Here is a 19,512-nt window from a genome sequence, read left to right as displayed (position 1 = left end):
TCCTTTATGTTTTTCAGATTCCTTAAGTTACGTAAGTTTCCTTACAAGCAACTTACATTGAACTTTGGAGATAACAATGGTTTATTTGCTAGGTCCTAAGATAACAATGGTTTATTTGCTAGGTCCTAAGATAACAATGGGTTATTTGCTAGGTTCTAAGATAACAATGGTTTATTTGCTAGGTCCTAAGATAACAATGGTTTATTTGCTAGGTCCTAAGATAACAATGGTTTATTTGCTAGGTTCTAAGATAACAATGGTTTATTTGCTAGGTCCTAAGATAACAATGGTTTATTTGCTAGGTTTTAAGATATCAATGGTTTATTTGCTAGGTTCTAAGATAACAATGGATTATTTGCTGGGTCCTAAGATAACAATGGTTTATTTGCTAGGTCCTAAGATAACAATGGTTTATTTGCTAGGTTCTAAGATAACAATGGTTTATTTGCTAGGTCCTAAGATAACAATGGTTTATTTGCTAGGTTCTAAGATAACAATGGCTTATTTGCTAGGTTTTAAGATATCAATGGTTTATTTGCTAGGTTCTAAGATAACAATGGATTATTTGCTAGGTTCTAAGATAACAATGGTTTATTTGCTAGGTTCTAAGATAGCAATGGTTTATTTGCTAGGTTCTAAGATAACAATGGTTTATTTGCTAGGTTCTAAGATAACAATGGTTTATTTGCTAGGTCCTAAGATAACAATGGTTTATTTGCTAGGTTCTAAGATAATAATGGCTTATTTGCTAGGTTTTAAGATATCAATGGTTTATTTGCTAGGTTCTAAGATAACAATGGATTATTTGCTAGGTTCTAAGATAACAATGGTTTATTTGCTAGGTTCTAAGATAGCAATGGTTTATTTGCTAGGTTCTAAGATAACAATGGTTTATTTACTAGGTTCTAAGATAACAATGGTTTATTTGCTAGGTTCTAAGATAACAATGGTTTATTTGCTAGGTTCTAAGATAACAATGGTTTATTTGCTAGGTTCTAAGATAACATAACAATGGTTTATTTGCTAGGTTCTAAGATAACATAACAATGGTTTATTTGCTAGGTTCTAAGATAACAATGGTTTATTTGCTAGGTTCTAATATAACAATTGTTTATTTGCTAGGTTCTAAGATAACAATGGTTTATTTGCTAGGTCCTAAGATAACAATGGTTTATTTTGCTAGGTTCTAAGATAACAATGGTTTATTTGCTAGGTTCTAAGATAACAATGGTTTATTTGCTAGGTTCTAAGAGATTCTGATAAACAGTACAATGAAGTTTTAGACTTGACTTCTAGCTCGAATTTTCATTACCTACCAGACTCTTAAGTGGGACAATGTATATCTAGAAACATTCTTGTTATGACTAACAGTTAGTCAAAACCAACAAACTGTTTAGTATATATATAAAATATTGTTCCTTGCTCTCTTCCTTCTATCTCTGTTGGGTGCGACAAATCATTAATAATTATTACATATCAAACACACATGACTGACACATGACACCTCCAGGAGGAACACCTGGCTTCTCTCTGTTTGAACTGTCAGTTAAGTATTTAATAAAAGACTTGCCTTTCAAGCAGCGAAAATGTACATTTTGATTCCGACATTTTGATAGCCAACTGACACCATAACATTTGATCTGAGACTGTCCCACTGCATCAACTCTGTCTCCCATTTAACACTCCAATTAACTTTAAATTTTTCTAAACAATGCTGTATGCTCCCCTTTTAATTGCGGTTCTGAATAACTAGCATGCTAGTTGTTCATGTCTTCAGCATAATAATCCTAATTGTGTATCAGTCGATGGAAGATTCAACAAAGGCGTCTTATTCAACACTTTCACCTCACTCATACATAATCACTGTTTTTGCAGAGACGCTCAGATACGACAGTTTAGAAGTCCCTCCAAACTGCCAATATCCCAAACCCCTCCTTTAAAGTGCTGGCATTGTACTTCCCATTTCCAGGACTCAAGTCAAGCTAACTGGTTTCCCTGAATCCCTTCACTATATATTACCCTGCTCACACTCCAAAAGCTCGTCTGGTTCCAAAAACCATTCGTCTCCACTCATTCCTATCTAACACGCTGACACACGCCCCTCGCCCACAAAGCCTCCTTTACCCCCTCCCTCCAACCTTTTCCTTCCCCTATAGTTTTATACGCTCTCCGTGTCATTCTGCTTCGATCCATTCTCTCTAAATGACCAAACCACCTCAACAAACCCTCTTCAGCCCTCTGACTAATACTTTTATTAACTCCACACCTCCTAATTTCCACACTCCGAATACTCTGCATAATATTTACACCGCACATTGCCCTTAGACAGGGCATCTCCACTGCCTCCAACCGCCTCCTCGCTGCTGCATTCACAACCCAAGCTTCACACCCATATAAGAGTGTTGGTACTACTATACTTTCATACATTCCCTTCTTTGTCTCCATGGATAACTTTTTTGTCTTCACATATACCTCAATGCACCACTCGCCTTTTTTCCTTCATCAATTCTATACTTAACCTCATCCTTCATAAATCCATCTGCTGACAAGTCAACTCCCAAATATCTGAAAACATTGACTTCTTCCATACTCCCTCTCTCCAATGTGATATTCAATTTTTCTTTATCTGAATCGTTCGATACCCTCATCAGTTTACTCCTATATATGTTCTCTTTCAGCTTTCTACCTATACACACCCTCCCAAACTCGTCCACTAACATTTGCCACTTTTCTTTAGAATCTCCAATAAGCACAGTATCATCAGCAAAAAGTAACTGTGTCAATTCCCATTTTGTATTTGATTCCCCATAATTTAATCCCACCCCTCTCCCGAACACCCTAGCATTTACTTCTTTTACAACCCCATCTATAAATATATTAAACAACCATGGTGACATTACACATCCCTGTCTAAGACCTACTTTTACCGGGAAGTAGTCTCCCTCTCTTCTACACACCCTAACCTGAGCCTCACTATCCTCATAAAAACTCTTTACAACATTTAGTAACTTACCATCTATTCCATATACTTGCAACATCTGCCACATTGCTCCCCCATCCACTCCATCATATGCCTTTTCTAAATCCATAAATGCAATAAAAACTTCCCTACCTTTATCTAAATACTGTTCACATATATGCGTCAATGTAAACACTTGATCTACACATCCCCTACCCACTCTAAAACCTCCTTGTTTGCCCACACTCCCACATTCTGTCTTACCTCTAATTCTTTCATTTAACCCTGCCGTACACTTTACTTGGTATACTCAGTAAACTTATTCCCCTATAATTTTTACAGTCTCATTTGTCTCCCTTCCTTTTATATAAATCCCTAGGTACCTTCTCCTCTTTCATATAATTATTAAACAAAAATACCAACCACTCCAACACTATATCCCCCCCTGCTTTTAACATTTCTGTCATGATCCTGTCAGTTTCAGCTGCTTTACCCCTTTCATTCTACGTAATGCCTCACGTACCTCCCCCACACTCACTTCCTGTTCTTCTTCACTCCTAAAAGATGTTATACCTCCCTGGCCAGTGCATGAAATTGCCGCCTCCCTTTATTCATCGACATTTAAAAGTTCCTCAAAATATTCCCGCCATCAACTCAGTGCCTCCGGCTCCCCATCTACTAACTCCCCTACTCTGGTTTTAACTGTCATATCCAGTCGTTCCATAGGGTTTCTTAACCTGTTTATCTCACTCCACAGTTTTTTATTTTCAGCTAATTTTCTTGACGGTGCATCTCCCACTCTATCATCTACTCTCCTTTTACACTTTCTCACCACTCTCATCACTTTTTTTTAACTCTCCATATATTCTGCTCTTCTTATAACACTTCTGCTTTGTAAAAACCCCTCATAAACTACCTTTTTCTCTTTTATCACTCCCTTTACTTCATCATTCCACCAATCACTCCTCTTTCCTCCTGCCCCCACCCTCCTATAACAACAAACTTCTGCCCCACACTCAAATACTGCACTTTTAAAAATATTCCAACCCTCTTCAACCCCCCCCCTCCCCCCAACAACTCATAATTGCACTAGTCCACCTTTCTACCAATAGTAGCTTATATCTCACCCGAACTTCCTCTTCCTGTAGTTTATGCACTTTCATTTTTCTCTTACTTGCTGTTGCCAATTTCCTCTTGTCTCATCTACCTCTTACTCTAACTGTTGCTACAACTAAATAATGATACGATATATCAGTTACCCCTCTAAAAAAAATGTACATCCTGAAGCCTACCCATCAACCTCTTATCCACCAATACATAATCTAACAAACTACTTTCATTACGTGCTATATAATACCTCATATACTTATTTATTCTCTTTTTCATAAATTATGTATTACTTATTACCAATTTTTTTCCACACATAGTTCAATTAAAGGCTCCCCATTTTCATTTACCCCTGGCACCCCAGATTTACCTACGACTCCCTCCACAACATATTTACCCATTATATCATTGAAATCCCCAACCACAAGTACTCTCACACTTAGTTCAAAACAAAGCAGATATACTCATATACATATGAATATGTATGTGTATATCAGTGTATACATATGAAGGAACACACGCACAAAGGAATACATACAGACATCTATGGACATTGCTGAATAAAGATAAATTTATATATATATATATATATATATATATATATATATATATATATATATATATATATATATATATATATATATATATATATATATATATATATATATATATATATATATATATATATATATATATATATATATATATATATATATATATATGTATATGTATATATGTATACAAGAATTCCTACACACAGACATAAACATTTATCTACGGACTTTGATGTATATACATTTGTACTTTCACACAATATTAGAAGCATTTTCATAATTCTTGACATTATCAAAATAACAATATAATCAAATAGTTACAAGATTTATCATTAATTAAAAAAAAATACTTTCTTCTGTGGATTTATTCTACTTTTTGTCTTGGAAAGTTTAAAGCCGATCAGAAAAAGCATTCTACAGAAAATTATCGTTTTAATTATTCAATTTTTTTTTAAGAATTTAAGTGTATTTTTAAATTTACGCCGACATATATTTAGCTTATGGATTATCTTGCTATCTATATGATGCAATATCGTAATTATTTTAAAGCCGATCAGGAGTAATAATTTTAGTTAGGTATAAATAAATATTACTGTATATTAAGTAAAATTAGCGAAACATAACTTACAGTACACAGTAACGACTTGAACTTTCAGTTTCTTGAACCTTCAGTTCAAGAAACCACAGATAAAGTACTGGAAATTTGATGTCAGTCACAAGTAACATTCATCAGTCATAACATGGATACTAGTGACTACAAGGTCAGTCACAAGTAACATTCTTCAGTCATAACATGGATACTAGTTACTACAAGGTCAGTCACAAGTAACATTCTTCAGTCATAACATGGATAGTGACTACAAGGTCAGTCACAAGTAACATTCTTCAGTCATAACATGGATACTAGTTACTACAAGGTCAGTCACAAGTAACATTCATCAGTCATAACATGGATACTAGTTACTACAAGGTCAGTCACAAGTAACATTCATCAGTCATAACATGGATACTAGTTACTACAAGGTCAGTCACAAGTAACATTCATCAGTCATAACATGGATACCAGTTACTACAAGGTCAGTCACAAGTAACATTCTTCAGTCATAACATGGATACTAGTGACTACAAGGTCAGTCACAAGTAACATTCTTCAGTCATAACATGGATACTAGTTACTACAAGGTCAGTCACAAGTAACATTCATCAGTCATAACATGGATACCAGTTACTACAAGGTCAGTCACAAGTAACATTCTTCAGTCATAACATGGATACTAGTGACTACAAGGTCAGTCACAAGTAACATTCTTCAGTCATAACAGGGATACTAGTTACTACAAGGTCAGTCACAAGTAACATTCTTCAGTCATAACATGGATACTAGTGACTACAAGGTCAGTCACAAGTAACATTCTTCAGTCATAACATGGATACTAGTTACTACAAGGTCAGTCACAAGTAACATTCATCAGTCATAACATGGATACTAGTTACTACAAGGTCAGTCACAAGTAACATTCTTCAGTCATAACATGGATACTAGTTACTACAAGGTCAGTCACAAGTAACATTCATCAGTCATAACATGGATACTAGTTACTACAAGGTCAGTCACAAGTAACATTCATCAGTCTATAACATGGATACTAGTTACTACAAGGTCAGTCACAAGTAACATTCATCAGTCATAACATGGATACTAGTTACTACAAGGTCAGTCACAAGTAACATTCTTCAGTCATAACATGGATACTAGTTACTACAAGGTCAGTCACAAGTAACATTCATCAGTCATAACATGGATACTAGTTACTACAAGGTCAGTCACAAGTAACATTCATCAGTCATAACATGGATACCAGTTACTACAAGGTCAGTCACAAGTAACATTCATCAGTCATAACATGGATACCAGTTACTACAAGGTCAGTCACAAGTAACATTCTTCAGTCATAACATGGATACTAGTTACTACAAGGTCAGTCACAAGTAACATTCATCAGTCATAACATGGATACTAGTTACTACAAGGTCAGTCACAAGTAACATTCATCAGTCATAACATGGATACTAGTAACTATAAGGTCAGTCACAAGTAACATTCATCAGTCATAACATGGATACTAGTTACTACAAGGTCAGTCACAAGTAACATTCATCAGTCATAACATGGATACTAGTAACTATAAGGTCAGTCACAAGTAACATTCATCAGTCATAACATGGATACTAGTAACTATAAGGTCAGTCACAAGTAACATTCATCAGTCATAACATGGATACTAGTTACTACAAGGTCAGTCACAAGTAACATTCATCAGTCATAACATAGATACTAGTTACTACAAGGTCAGTCACAAGTAACATTCTTCAGTCATAATATGGATACTAGTTACTACAAGGTCAGTCACAAGTAACATTCATAAGTCATAACATGGATACTAGTTACTACAAGGTCAGTCACAAGTAACATTCTTCAGTCATAACAGGGATACTAGTTACTACAAGGTCAGTCACAAGTAACATTCTTCAGTCATAACATGGATACTAGTAACTATAAGGTCAGTCACAAGTAACATTCTTCAGTCATAACATGGATACTAGTAACTATAAGGTCAGTCACAAGTAACATTCATCAGTCATAACATGGATACTAGTAACTATAAGGTCAGTCACAAGTAACATTCTTCAGTCATAACATGGATACTAGTAACTATAAGGTCAGTCACAAGTAACATTCTTCAGTCATAACATGGATACTAGTAACTATAAGGTCAGTCACAAGTAACATTCATCAGTCATAACATGGATACTAGTTACTACAAGGTCAGTCACAAGTAACATTCTTCAGTCATAACATGGATACTAGTTACTACAAGGTCAGTCACAAGTAACATTCATCAGTCATAACACGGATACTAGTTACTACAAGGTCAGTCACAAGTAACATTCTTCAGTCGTAACATGGATACTAGTTACTACAAGGTCAGTCACAAGTAACATTCATCAGTCATAACATGGATACTAGTTACTACAAGGTCAGTCACGAGTAACATTCTTCAGTCGTAACATGGATACTAGTTACTACAAGGTCAGTCACAAGTAACATTCATCAGTCATAACATGGATACTAGTTACTACAAGGTCAGTCACAAGTAACATTCATCAGTCATAACATGGATACTAGTTACTACAAGGTCAGTCACAAGTAACATTCATCAGTCATAACGTGGATACTAGTTACTACAAGGTCAGTCACAAGTAACATTCATCAGTCATAACATGGATACTAGTTACTACAAGGTCAGTCACAAGTAACATTCATCAGTCATAACGTGGATACTAGTTACTACAAGGTCAGTCACAAGTAACATTCATCAGTCATAACATGGATACTAGTTACTACAAGGTCAGTCACAAGTAACATTCATCAGTCATAACGTGGATACTAGTTACTACAAGGTCAGTCACAAGTAACATTCTTCAGTCGTAACATGGATACTAGTTACTACAAGGTCAGTCACAAGTAACATTCATCAGTCATAACATGGATACTAGTTACTACAAGGTCAGTCACAAGTAACATTCATCAGTCATAACGTGGATACTAGTTACTACAAGGTCAGTCACAAGTAACATTCATCAGTCATAACGTGGATACTAGTAACTACAAGGTCAGTCACAAGTAACATTCTTCAGTCATAACATGGATACTAGTTACTACAAGGTCAGTCACAAGTAACATTCTTCAGTCATAACATGGATACTAGTTACTACAAGGTCAGTCACAAGTAACATTCATCAGTCATAACGTGGATACTAGTTACTACAAGGTCAGTCACAAGTAACATTCTTCAGTTATAACATGGATACTAGTTACTACAAGGTCAGTCACAAGTAACATTCTTCAGTCATAACATGGATACTAGTTACTACAAGGTCAGTCACAAGTAACATTCATCAGTCATAACATGGATACTAGTTACTACAAGGTCAGTCACAAGTAACATTCATCAGTCATAACATGGATACTAGTTACTACAAGGTCAGTCACAAGTAACATTCTTCAGTCTTAACATGGATACCAGTTACTACAAGGTCAGTCACAAGTAACATTCTTCAGTCATAACATAGATACTAGTTACTACAAGGTCAGTCACAAGTAACATTCATCAGTCATAACGTGGATACTAGTTACTACAAGGTCAGTCACAAGTAACATTCATCAGTCATAACATGGATACTAGTTACTACAAGGTCAGTCACAAGTAACATTCATCAGTCATAACATGGATACTAGTTACTACAAGGTCAGTCACAAGTAACATTCTTCAGTCTTAACATGGATACTAGTTACTACAAGGTCAGTCACAAGTAACATTCTTCAGTCTTAACATGGATACCAGTTACTACAAGGTCAGTCACAAGTAACATTCTTCAGTCATAACATGGATACTAGTTACTACAAGGTCAGTCACAAGTAACATTCATCAGTCATAACATGGATACTAGTTACTACAAGGTCAGTCACAAGTAACATTCTTCAGTCATAACATGGATACTAGTTACTACAAGGTCAGTCACAAGTAACATTCTTCAGTCATAACATGGATACTAGTTACTACAAGGTCAGTCACAAGTAACATTCATCAGTCATAACATGGATACTAGTTACTACAAGGTCAGTCACAAGTAACATTCTTCAGTCATAACATGGATACTAGTTACTACAAGGTCAGTCACAAGTAACATTCTTCAGTCATAACATGGATACTAGTAACTATAAGGTCAGTCACAAGTAACATTCATCAGTCATAACATGGATACTAGTAACTATAAGGTCAGTCACAAGTAACATTCATCAGTCATAACGTGGATACTAGTTACTACAAGGTCAGTCACAAGTAACATTCATCAGTCATAACATGGATACTAGTTACTACAAGGTCAGTCACAAGTAACATTCATCAGTCATAACATGGATACTAGTTACTACAAGGTCAGTCACAAGTAACATTCTTCAGTCTTAACATGGATACTAGTTACTACAAGGTCAGTCACAAGTAACATTCTTCAGTCTTAACATGGATACTAGTTACTACAAGGTCAGTCACAAGTAACATTCTTCAGTCTTAACATGGATACTAGTTACTACAAGGTCAGTCACAAGTAACATTCTTCAGTCTTAACATGGATACTAGTTACTACAAGGTCAGTCACAAGTAACATTCATCAGTCATAACATGGATACTAGTTACTACAAGGTCAGTCACAAGTAACATTCATCAGTCATAACATGGATACTAGTTACTACAAGGTCAGTCACAAGTAACATTCATCAGTCATAACATGGATACTAGTTACTACAAGGTCAGTCACAAGTAACATTCATCAGTCATAACATGGATACTAGTTACTACAAGGTCAGTCACAAGTAACATTCATCAGTCATAACATGGATACTAGTTACTACAAGGTCAGTCACAAGTAACATTCATCAGTCATAACATGGATACTAGTTACTACAAGGTCAGTCACAAGTAACATTCATCAGTCATAACATGGATACTAGTTACTACAAGGTCAGTCACAAGTAACATTCTTCAGTCATAACATGGATACTAGTTACTACAAGGTCAGTCACAAGTAACATTCTTCAGTCATAACATGGATACTAGTTACTACAAGGTCAGTCACAAGTAACATTCATCAGTCATAACATGGATACTAGTTACTACAAGGTCAGTCACAAGTAACATTCATCAGTCATAACATGGATACTAGTTACTACAAGGTCAGTCACAAGTAACATTCATCAGTCATAACATGGATACTAGTTACTACAAGGTCAGTCACAAGTAACATTCATCAGTCATAACATGGATACTAGTTACTACAAGGTCAGTCACAAGTAACATTCATCAGTCATAACAGGGATACTAGTTACTACAAGGTCAGTCACAAGTAACATTCATCAGTCATAACATGGATACTAGTTACTACAAGGTCAGTCACAAGTAACATTCATCAGTCATAACAGGGATACTAGTTACTACAAGGTCAGTCACAAGTAACATTCATCAGTCATAACGTGGATACTAGTTACTACAAGGTCAGTCACAAGTAACATTCATCAGTCATAACATGGATACTAGTTACTACAAGGTCAGTCACAAGTAACATTCATCAGTCATAACATGGATACTAGTTACTACAAGGTCAGTCACAAGTAACATTCATCAGTCATAACATGGATACTAGTTACTACAAGGTCAGTCACAAGTAACATTCATCAGTCATAACAGGGATACTAGCTACTACAAGGTCAGTCACAAGTAACATTGATCAGTCATAACGTGGATACTAGTTACTACAAGGTCAGTCACAAGTAACATTCATCAGTCATAGGTCAACAGGGATACTAGTTACTACAAGGTCAGTCACAAGTAACATTCTTCAGTCGTAACATGGATACTAGTTACTACAAGGTCAGTCACAAGTAACATTCATCAGTCATAACATGGATACTAGTTACTACAAGGTCAGTCACAAGTAACATTCTTCAGTCATAAGATGGGTACTAGTTACTACAAGTCATTATCTATATTACTATATTGACAGAATTTCCTGTTTATAAACTAATCTTAATGATAAATATTCAAGCCACAAAATACACCAGATATTACATACCAGTTAACTGGTACAAAATTAAGCGCTATATTACTCTTAAAATGCGGAAATAAATTCCTACACACTTCAGTTTCACTCTCTGTCATCTTCCACTTAAAAGTTACCTATATAAACCTTTGAATTTACTCTTCTGACTATGTTAGAAGTCAGAGTCATTCCTCTATGCTGGGAACTGATTCAAATTCGGTCAGAATGTAAATGAATATACTAATAACTTCAAATATTTTGCCCTACCTGCTGTACACCAGAGTTTAAAATTCTGAGTGAAAAAATTCTTGCGACTACTGAAAGATCCCTTTTGGAAATAACTAATAATAATTAGTCAAATTTCGTGATGAATGGTTTGAAAAACCGACAAGTTGAAGATTGAGACACTTATGCAGCATATGGGAATCTTTATTCAGGAAACGTTTCGCCACACAGTGGCTTCATCAGTCCAATACAAAGAGGAAGGCGTAAGGAGAGGAGGAGAATGAGGTAATCAGTCCCTCAACCTGGAGTCGATGTGTTCAGTCCATCAATCTTGTAGATTGATGGACTGAACACATCGACTCCAGGCCGAGGGACTGATTACCTCATACTCCTCCTCTCCTTACGCCTTCCTCTTTGTATTGGACTGATGAAGCCACTGTGTGGCGAAACGTTTCCTGAATAAAGATTCCCATATGCTGCATAGTCAAATTTCCATGACTCGTGATCCGAGAAATATACATCAGTACTAGGTAGCCCTTGTTCCCTCTACCACAATGCAAGTGATTCAGATAATGCAGTGTGCAACATAGTGTTGCAGTTATATATTAGCATTGAAATTTGATGTAAATCTGAAGAGACATTTACAAGTCAACTTGCGGAATAATAAACCAGTTTCTTTACTGAAAATTTAAAAATATGACACAGCCCAAATATGATTAATTTTTTTCACTACTAAACTCCAGCATTGTAAGTTAATCTAATGAGGCATTATGTTCTTATCTCAGAGACCTTTATCTTAAAATACACCAGCACAGTAAGCTTGAAGCCGCATTATTAACTTACCAGCTTGAGGGGTTGAAGCTGATAGTATGAGACTCAGAAATTATCTCCAGAAAAGCGGTGTTTCAAATTTTCCGATTTCTTATATAAGATAAAAAAAAAATGGAACCTACACAGGCCAAAAAAAAATCCAAAATTTTTTCTTTAAAAATGATTAGTTTTTAATGAGTAATTAAGAAAATTAGCAGCTTTATTTAAGCTTAAGACATAAATGCATCTTTACAATGATCTTGATGGTCAATAATAATAATGTTATTATTATTATTATTAATAATAATAATAATAATAATAATAATAATAATAATAATAATAATAATAATAATAATAATAATAATAATAATAATAATAATAATAATATCTTTATTTCTAGAAATACACGTACATTGTATACAGGTCTAGCTTGTTATGCTGAGCATTTAAAGTAGATTAGGTCAGTTTTGTCCCAGGATGCGACCCACACCAGTCCATTAACACCCAGGTACCCATTTTACTGATGGGTGAGCATAGACAACCGGCGTAAAGATACAAGCCCAATGTTTAGACCCTCTCCGGGAATCGAACCTGGACCCTCACCGTGTGAATTGAGAGCACTTGCCAACAGGCCACGAGCCACCGTAAATGGGACCACAGGTTTGTTCGTCAAGTTACTCTCTGCACAAGTGTATGACGCTGTATTATTATTATTATAATCAAGGGGTAGCGCTAAACCCGTAGGATTATACAGCTCCTAAGGGGGGTGAATGTGGAAGGCATTCAGGCTTAATTCGGGGAACTGGAGCACAGATCCAATTCCCTAAATCAAGAGCCCCTCACCAACATCAAGGAACCTTCCCTGAGGGGTATGACGCTGTAGTGGAGAAATTTCAGGACGTCAAGTGTATCTTAGCGAATTACTTGGATAAATGTTTGCAATGTCCCTTTTAAGACTGATGAGGCAGACTTGCCGAATGTGTTCTGATATGAAAAAAATCATTTGGCTCAACAAGGCACGACTGGTGTAAATATTGGTTTGCCTGAGGACAGGTACTCACTCAAAATGGCGGTGAAAGGGCCTGAGCCGTTCTAAGTCATCCTGCGAGACTTCGGTTGACAGGTGATGATAACCTGTCTTGGACAGAGACGTACGTGCAGGATATGCGATGGTTTTGGCTATATGACCGAGGAATATCGTTGGAGGAAGAACGTACCGAGTGTAAACAGACGTCTCTATAGGCAAAGAACTGTGCTGCAAAACCATGGCGTATGCAACATTCTTGAGTGGGGATGACCAGACTGGGTGGGTCATTGGGATAATCCGGGGGGGTGAGTCATTGGTCTAATCTGGGGGGGGTGGACATGGACCTGCTCCGCATGGGTCAGTAGGCCTGTTGCAGTGTTCCTTCTTTCTTATGTTCTAAGAGGACCAGGGTACCAAGGACACAGTGCCGGAGAGTACTGAGGTTGCAGACTCTGCACAGGAGAGGGCGGAGGTGCCTATTACTGTGGTGGAGGATAGGTTCTCGTATTCATAAATTTTTTGTGTTAAGGCGGATCATGTGCGGCGGGAATGTGTTAGGATTGTACTTAGTGTTACTGTTTATGTGTTTCAGTTTTATGTTGGAGAAGTGCAGGAGTTTCAGTATATGTTACCATTAATATTTTCATATTTTAGTTATGTTCGACATGTCTATGTATATATAATGTATGTATAACATATATATAGTTTTTAAATGAAATAAAAATGGCAAACTGGGAGCCCAGTAGCAACATGAACCTTGCTCTCTGCAATACACACCAGGTTGAAGATTTTAAGTGGGTTAGAAGAGGCATTCTCCAGCCGTCCCATTGACTAACTGCTTCATGCTTAACACAAATAAAATAGTGTATTGACAGAATTACCCATACAAACTATAGTGGGCACTATCCTGGCCCTAAGATGCATCAGTTATTAAATAATATAGCCAAATATAAGACGAAAACTCAAATTTCGCAATATTTTACATTATAATGTGCAAGTACAATCTTTGAGTTTCATTCTTCACAGCCATTTAATTGGGAAATAATCATTTTGAACTTTGGAAGCTATGCTGCGAAGGATTTTAGAAGTTACTGTAGCCAATTGAGGATCCTGGGAATGGGTCCTAACCTTCGATCCCTGGACACCTGCTTATGCCATTCACTGCCTAGACAGCGGCTTGGGTGAACATGTTGACAAAGCTCCTCTAACTTTTCCAAATGTGGTTTACCCGTGTAAATAATGACCATGGTATTGATGAGACATGTAAACACGTGTGGAATTCAGCTTCTGAAGAGAGCTATAATGCCTGAAGTGTCCATCTTGTTGCTGCCCACCATCATCAGGAACACATTTGGACAGCATTCGAAGAAGTCTAGTGTGTAGTGGTGAAAGAGGCCACACGGTTGTTTGTGAACCACCTCGTCAAACAGAGGTGTTTGACGAGGTGGTTCACAAATTTCGAGATGTCGTGATGGTGGTGAATGAAGACGTCAGAGTGCCCTTGGTGGATGTATCAAAGATATACCTGGGTTAAATTTCGTAATATTCCCTTCTAAGTAGACAAAACTAACTTATCTCTTTGGTACAATACATGTGACCCAACCAGGTACGTGAGTGACTGGAGTGTATGATGGTTTACCTGAGGGAAGATACTCTCCTCAAAATGTCTATAAAGTACCTCGTGCAATCCTACGTCATCCTGCCGGATTTCGGACCGCAGATGATGGTATCACATACAGGACATAGACGAACGAACGTGTACTGACAAGAGGGTTGCATATTCCTGTCCTTAACTTGGGTGACGAGGTTGCTGAAAAGGGTGACGAGGCTGCTGAAAAGGGTGACGAGGTTGCTGAACTGGGTGACGAGCTAGAGAAAGCATTATTGGAAATCTTTTCCTCTCATGGGAAAGGAGAATCATTGGTGATTAGGACAGGAAGGGGGACAAGAGCTAACGTGTATGAAGCTGGTGCAGTGGAGATCACGGGAACTTCCATCCATGGTCGAGTCTGAGATCATTGAAGTGGAAGTTGAAATGAAGGTACATCAGTCTGCTTCGATTGAAATGTCTAAGGAGGAGGACTTGAGTTCTCGGAAACGAGGTGTAGCACCGGATTCTTATGTACTGACCCCAGCACAAAGGCAGAGATGACCAGAGGTTCTGGGGGTGTAAGGGTTAAGCCGATTAGCATCAAAGTGTCCAAATCACCGGGGCTTATGACCAATAGCGGCGCAAGCAATAAGAGTTATAACAACAAGGCAAAGGGTCAAGAGTATTTGAAGAGAAACACATCACTGACTAGGTCTCCGATTAATGACTGTCAACGTTAACAGGCTATGTGTGGTGGCAAAGAGAAAATGGCTGGCATCCTTAAGGATGCACGAGATCTGGAGATCCCAGGTTATGTTGCATATGTGTTGCTGTTGTATGTTTAAAAGGCGGTGTCTTCCTCTTAATGGGAAAGTCATGTCTGATTAAGTAGCATCGTAGATGAAAATGGTGCACATCGTCACATTTTACGTGTGAACAGATCGTGGCAGAATTGTTCTGTCTCTCTAGTACTGGTTTATGCGCCATCAGAAATGTGAGAGCTAAAAATAAATGTTACTATTATGTTCTCTTTGCCGATCATAGCTTATTTACACTGAAGCTCCGGGAGAGCTTCAGGTGTTGTTCTCCCAGATATATTCTGTAGCCTCTCCCACAACTCTTTCTAAACATGATCCCACCACTCACTAGGGATTACATTTATGTTTATGTACTTATCGCTCCTCCCCTGTCGAGAACCGGCATGCAGAGACGAATGTTTCGTCTATGAATGATGGCTGATGGCCGTGATTCTTATTGCCTTCGTTATTCTGTCTACTCTCATGACCTTCAAAATCCTTCTACATACGGGATAGCAACAGACGTTAGTAGAGGGACATTTTTTGGCCTCCTCCCCTGTTTACTCTGTCCCTTTTCTCTTAGTCTTCACTTACTCTTGGTTTCTCCTCATTTGCCTTCTTTATATATACATCTAGCATCTAACTTTTCTCTTTTCCCTTGTGAGGTACCGACAGTTCATGTCTGTTCATCCCCGCTGCCGTGATCGAAAGCTCATGTACCTAGAGTGGTTTCTCACTCCTCTTTCTCTTAACCACTTCCGGTCTCATTTTCAGGTATTTGGGGTTTACACTGATGGTTCTAAATCCTCTGACGGTGTCGAGTTTGCAGCAGCCTTCCGGATAGTGTTGTAAGAGGTCATTTAATAGACTCAGTTAGCATCTTCATAAATGAATTCTATGTAGTTTTCACAGCAATTATGTATATTGTGTCCGGGTTCACCTCATCGTTTGTATTAATCTCGGACTCCTTTAGTTCTTTGCAAACCATGAGAAAAATTAATTTGCCTCATCCCACTAGTTCATCGTATACAACTTTGGTTGAGCCGCATTTGTAACAAAAGCATAGGAATTGTTTTCTGCTGGGTACCTGGGCATGTGTTACACACAAAATGGGACCCCTGGGGCTTAAGGTTTTGTCTAGGGGTAAAGGTAGAAGATACACAAACATCTTTTAAAAAAAAAAGCTGTGGTGAATGGTTTTGAAAACCGACAAGTTGAAGAATTGAGACACTTGTGCAACACATGGGAATCTTTATTGAAGAAACTAATGAAGCCACTGTGTGGCGAAACGTTCCTTCAATAAAGATTACCATGTGTTGCACAAGTGTCTCAATTCTTAAAAAAAAAAGCTACCCAGGGCTACCGTAATCAAAAGAGAAAGCGCTAAACCAGCATCCACTACTTCAATGGTATCAGAGGATTCAGGCAAAATTCCTCGTTAGGAAAATATACATTTATTACTTCCAGCAATATACACACGCACCAGATAAACACACCCACATTTCCCTTAGCATGTACACCCAAATAAAGGCACATCAGGAGCCGGTAGGTGTGACGTCACAGCAAAACAAAAACACACATGTATGGGACTAGTGACCAGCGGGCGCCATTCCCTACCCGACTCTCCTACCGACACCATTTCATCCAATTTCAGCAGCCCTCACTCCACATCAGAGCCCAGGTGAGTCTTCTGGTAAGTACTAAAGCTGCCTATGGTTTGAGTCGGATAAACGAAAGGCGTACAAAACTTTGCTTAAATATACTGTGTCTGGTCGGCATCTTCGTCACTCATGCTGCTCCCTGCCTGACTACCCACGCTCACACCGATGCTATACCTGGAGTATACCTGGAGATAGTTCCGGGGGTCAACGCCCCCGCGGCCCGATCTGTGACCAGGACTCATGATGGATCAGGGCCTGATCAACCAGGCTGTTCCTGCTGGCCGCACTTAATCCAATTTACGAACCACAACCTGGCTGGTCAGGTACTGACTTAAGATGCCTGTCCAGCACCTGCTACACACACTTGGATAAGTCACGACAGAACTTCTTTACATTTTACTGTTTAAACTAATTTACAGTACCCACAAATGCATAGCATTATGTATAAAATTATGGTTTACAGTTATCATATAGTTCATAAAATTATGGCACACTTCTCCACTGTACATATTACAATCCATAACATCATGTTATTGTTCAGGACAATGAGCAGGAAGACTCTGCTGTGCGGTCATCAGTAAATGAACTTTCAGTTTCAAACAGTGATATTGCATTCTCCGATTATTTTGCTATAATCCCCAGCTACCTTCGCAACCATTGGTGACAACGTTGATTTGAACTGATTCATAAAATATTACACTCCATCAAGCCGAGTTTAGGATCCTGATCTTCTCATCGTCGATGTCGCAGTTAGGAGACTGTGCTTTCCCGGCTTCACATCGGACACACACGTCTCACTCACGGGTATCTTGCAGAGGAGCCCAGTTCCACTTTGTGCGAATTGTCAGGTTTCCATATTCTATTGGACTATCAAGTCTATCAGCAAGCACTCAGGATTCACCTTCGACGTCATCACCGCTCTAACGCCGCCCCACCTTTGACACAGACTTCCTCTTATACTTTTTGACAAAAATGGATTTATTACACAACCTTTGACTTTATATTAGCACACTTCACCGACCTCACACCCTCTACCCTAGTGGTTTAGTGCTTGATTTTGATAATAATAATAATAATAGAGGAGGGATGTAGGATGCTTAATGGTATAGGATACAGAGTATTAAAATATGAGGATAGATTGCATCAGTGTTACAGGGAAGGGACGACTCACGTATGAATGAAGATTTGAAGCTTTTGATTTGGGGTTTGCCTAATGAGAGGTTTCACGGGGAAATAAACCACCTGCCCGTGTTGTGCACATCAACAATGGAGACAGACTATTATTATTCCATGTTTAGAAGTTCATTGTAATCAAGAGAGATAGGAAGGCTTCCGGCGAGGACAGGTCCTGGAAACAACTGAAGTGTTCTGGGTGTTCGTGGACAGTTTGTATGAGAAGTATTGGGAGAAGAGGGTAGTGGAGAGAAGGGCTGCATCCCACGTTTGTTAGGAAATTAGTTGTAATCTTAAGGAGAGAGATAGGATAGAGTTAGGGGGAGCTATTCAGGAGAGGGAAGTTTGTAGGGTATTGTCGGTAATGGCTAAGGGGAAATCTTCGGGGCATGCTGGGATACCAGTTAAATTTTATGTTAAGCATTGGGAATTAATGAAGGTTTGGTACATGTTATGAATGTCGTGAAAGAGAGGTGGTAGATTCAGTCTAGTGCTAGTCCCAAAGGGAAAGTTGCAGGAGGGGATCTGTGATTATCGTTCTATCTCACTCTTATGTGAAGATTATAAACTGTTTACTAAGGTGTTTGGGAGTCGAATACAGTGTGTCGTGAGTAGTACTGTCTCACCCGGCCAACATGGTATTCCGGGAAGATCTGCATTAGCTGGTCTTGCCATTATTGATGATTTTGTGAGTGCAGTGCAAGAGATAAAGAAGGACGCTTTATTCGTCCGTAACTGGAAAGGAGCATATGATTCCCTGGTGAAGTGCTTGGGTATGAAATTATGAGGTTACCTACCTTGAGACTACCTGGAGGTCGCTCGAGGGTCGACGCCCCCGTGGCCCAATTTTTTAATATGTCAATTCTATATATATATAAAAAACACAGTACTGAGATTTCTCAGTTCTCAATATTTATTTAAATATCTCACAACAATTATCGACAGCCTCTT

Source organism: Cherax quadricarinatus, chromosome 91 (assembly GCF_038502225.1).
Source record: "Cherax quadricarinatus isolate ZL_2023a chromosome 91, ASM3850222v1, whole genome shotgun sequence".
Classification (NCBI taxonomy): Eukaryota; Metazoa; Arthropoda; class Malacostraca; order Decapoda; family Parastacidae; genus Cherax; species Cherax quadricarinatus.
The sequence above is the reverse complement of the archived record's forward strand: the minus strand, read 5'-3'. Positions refer to the sequence as shown.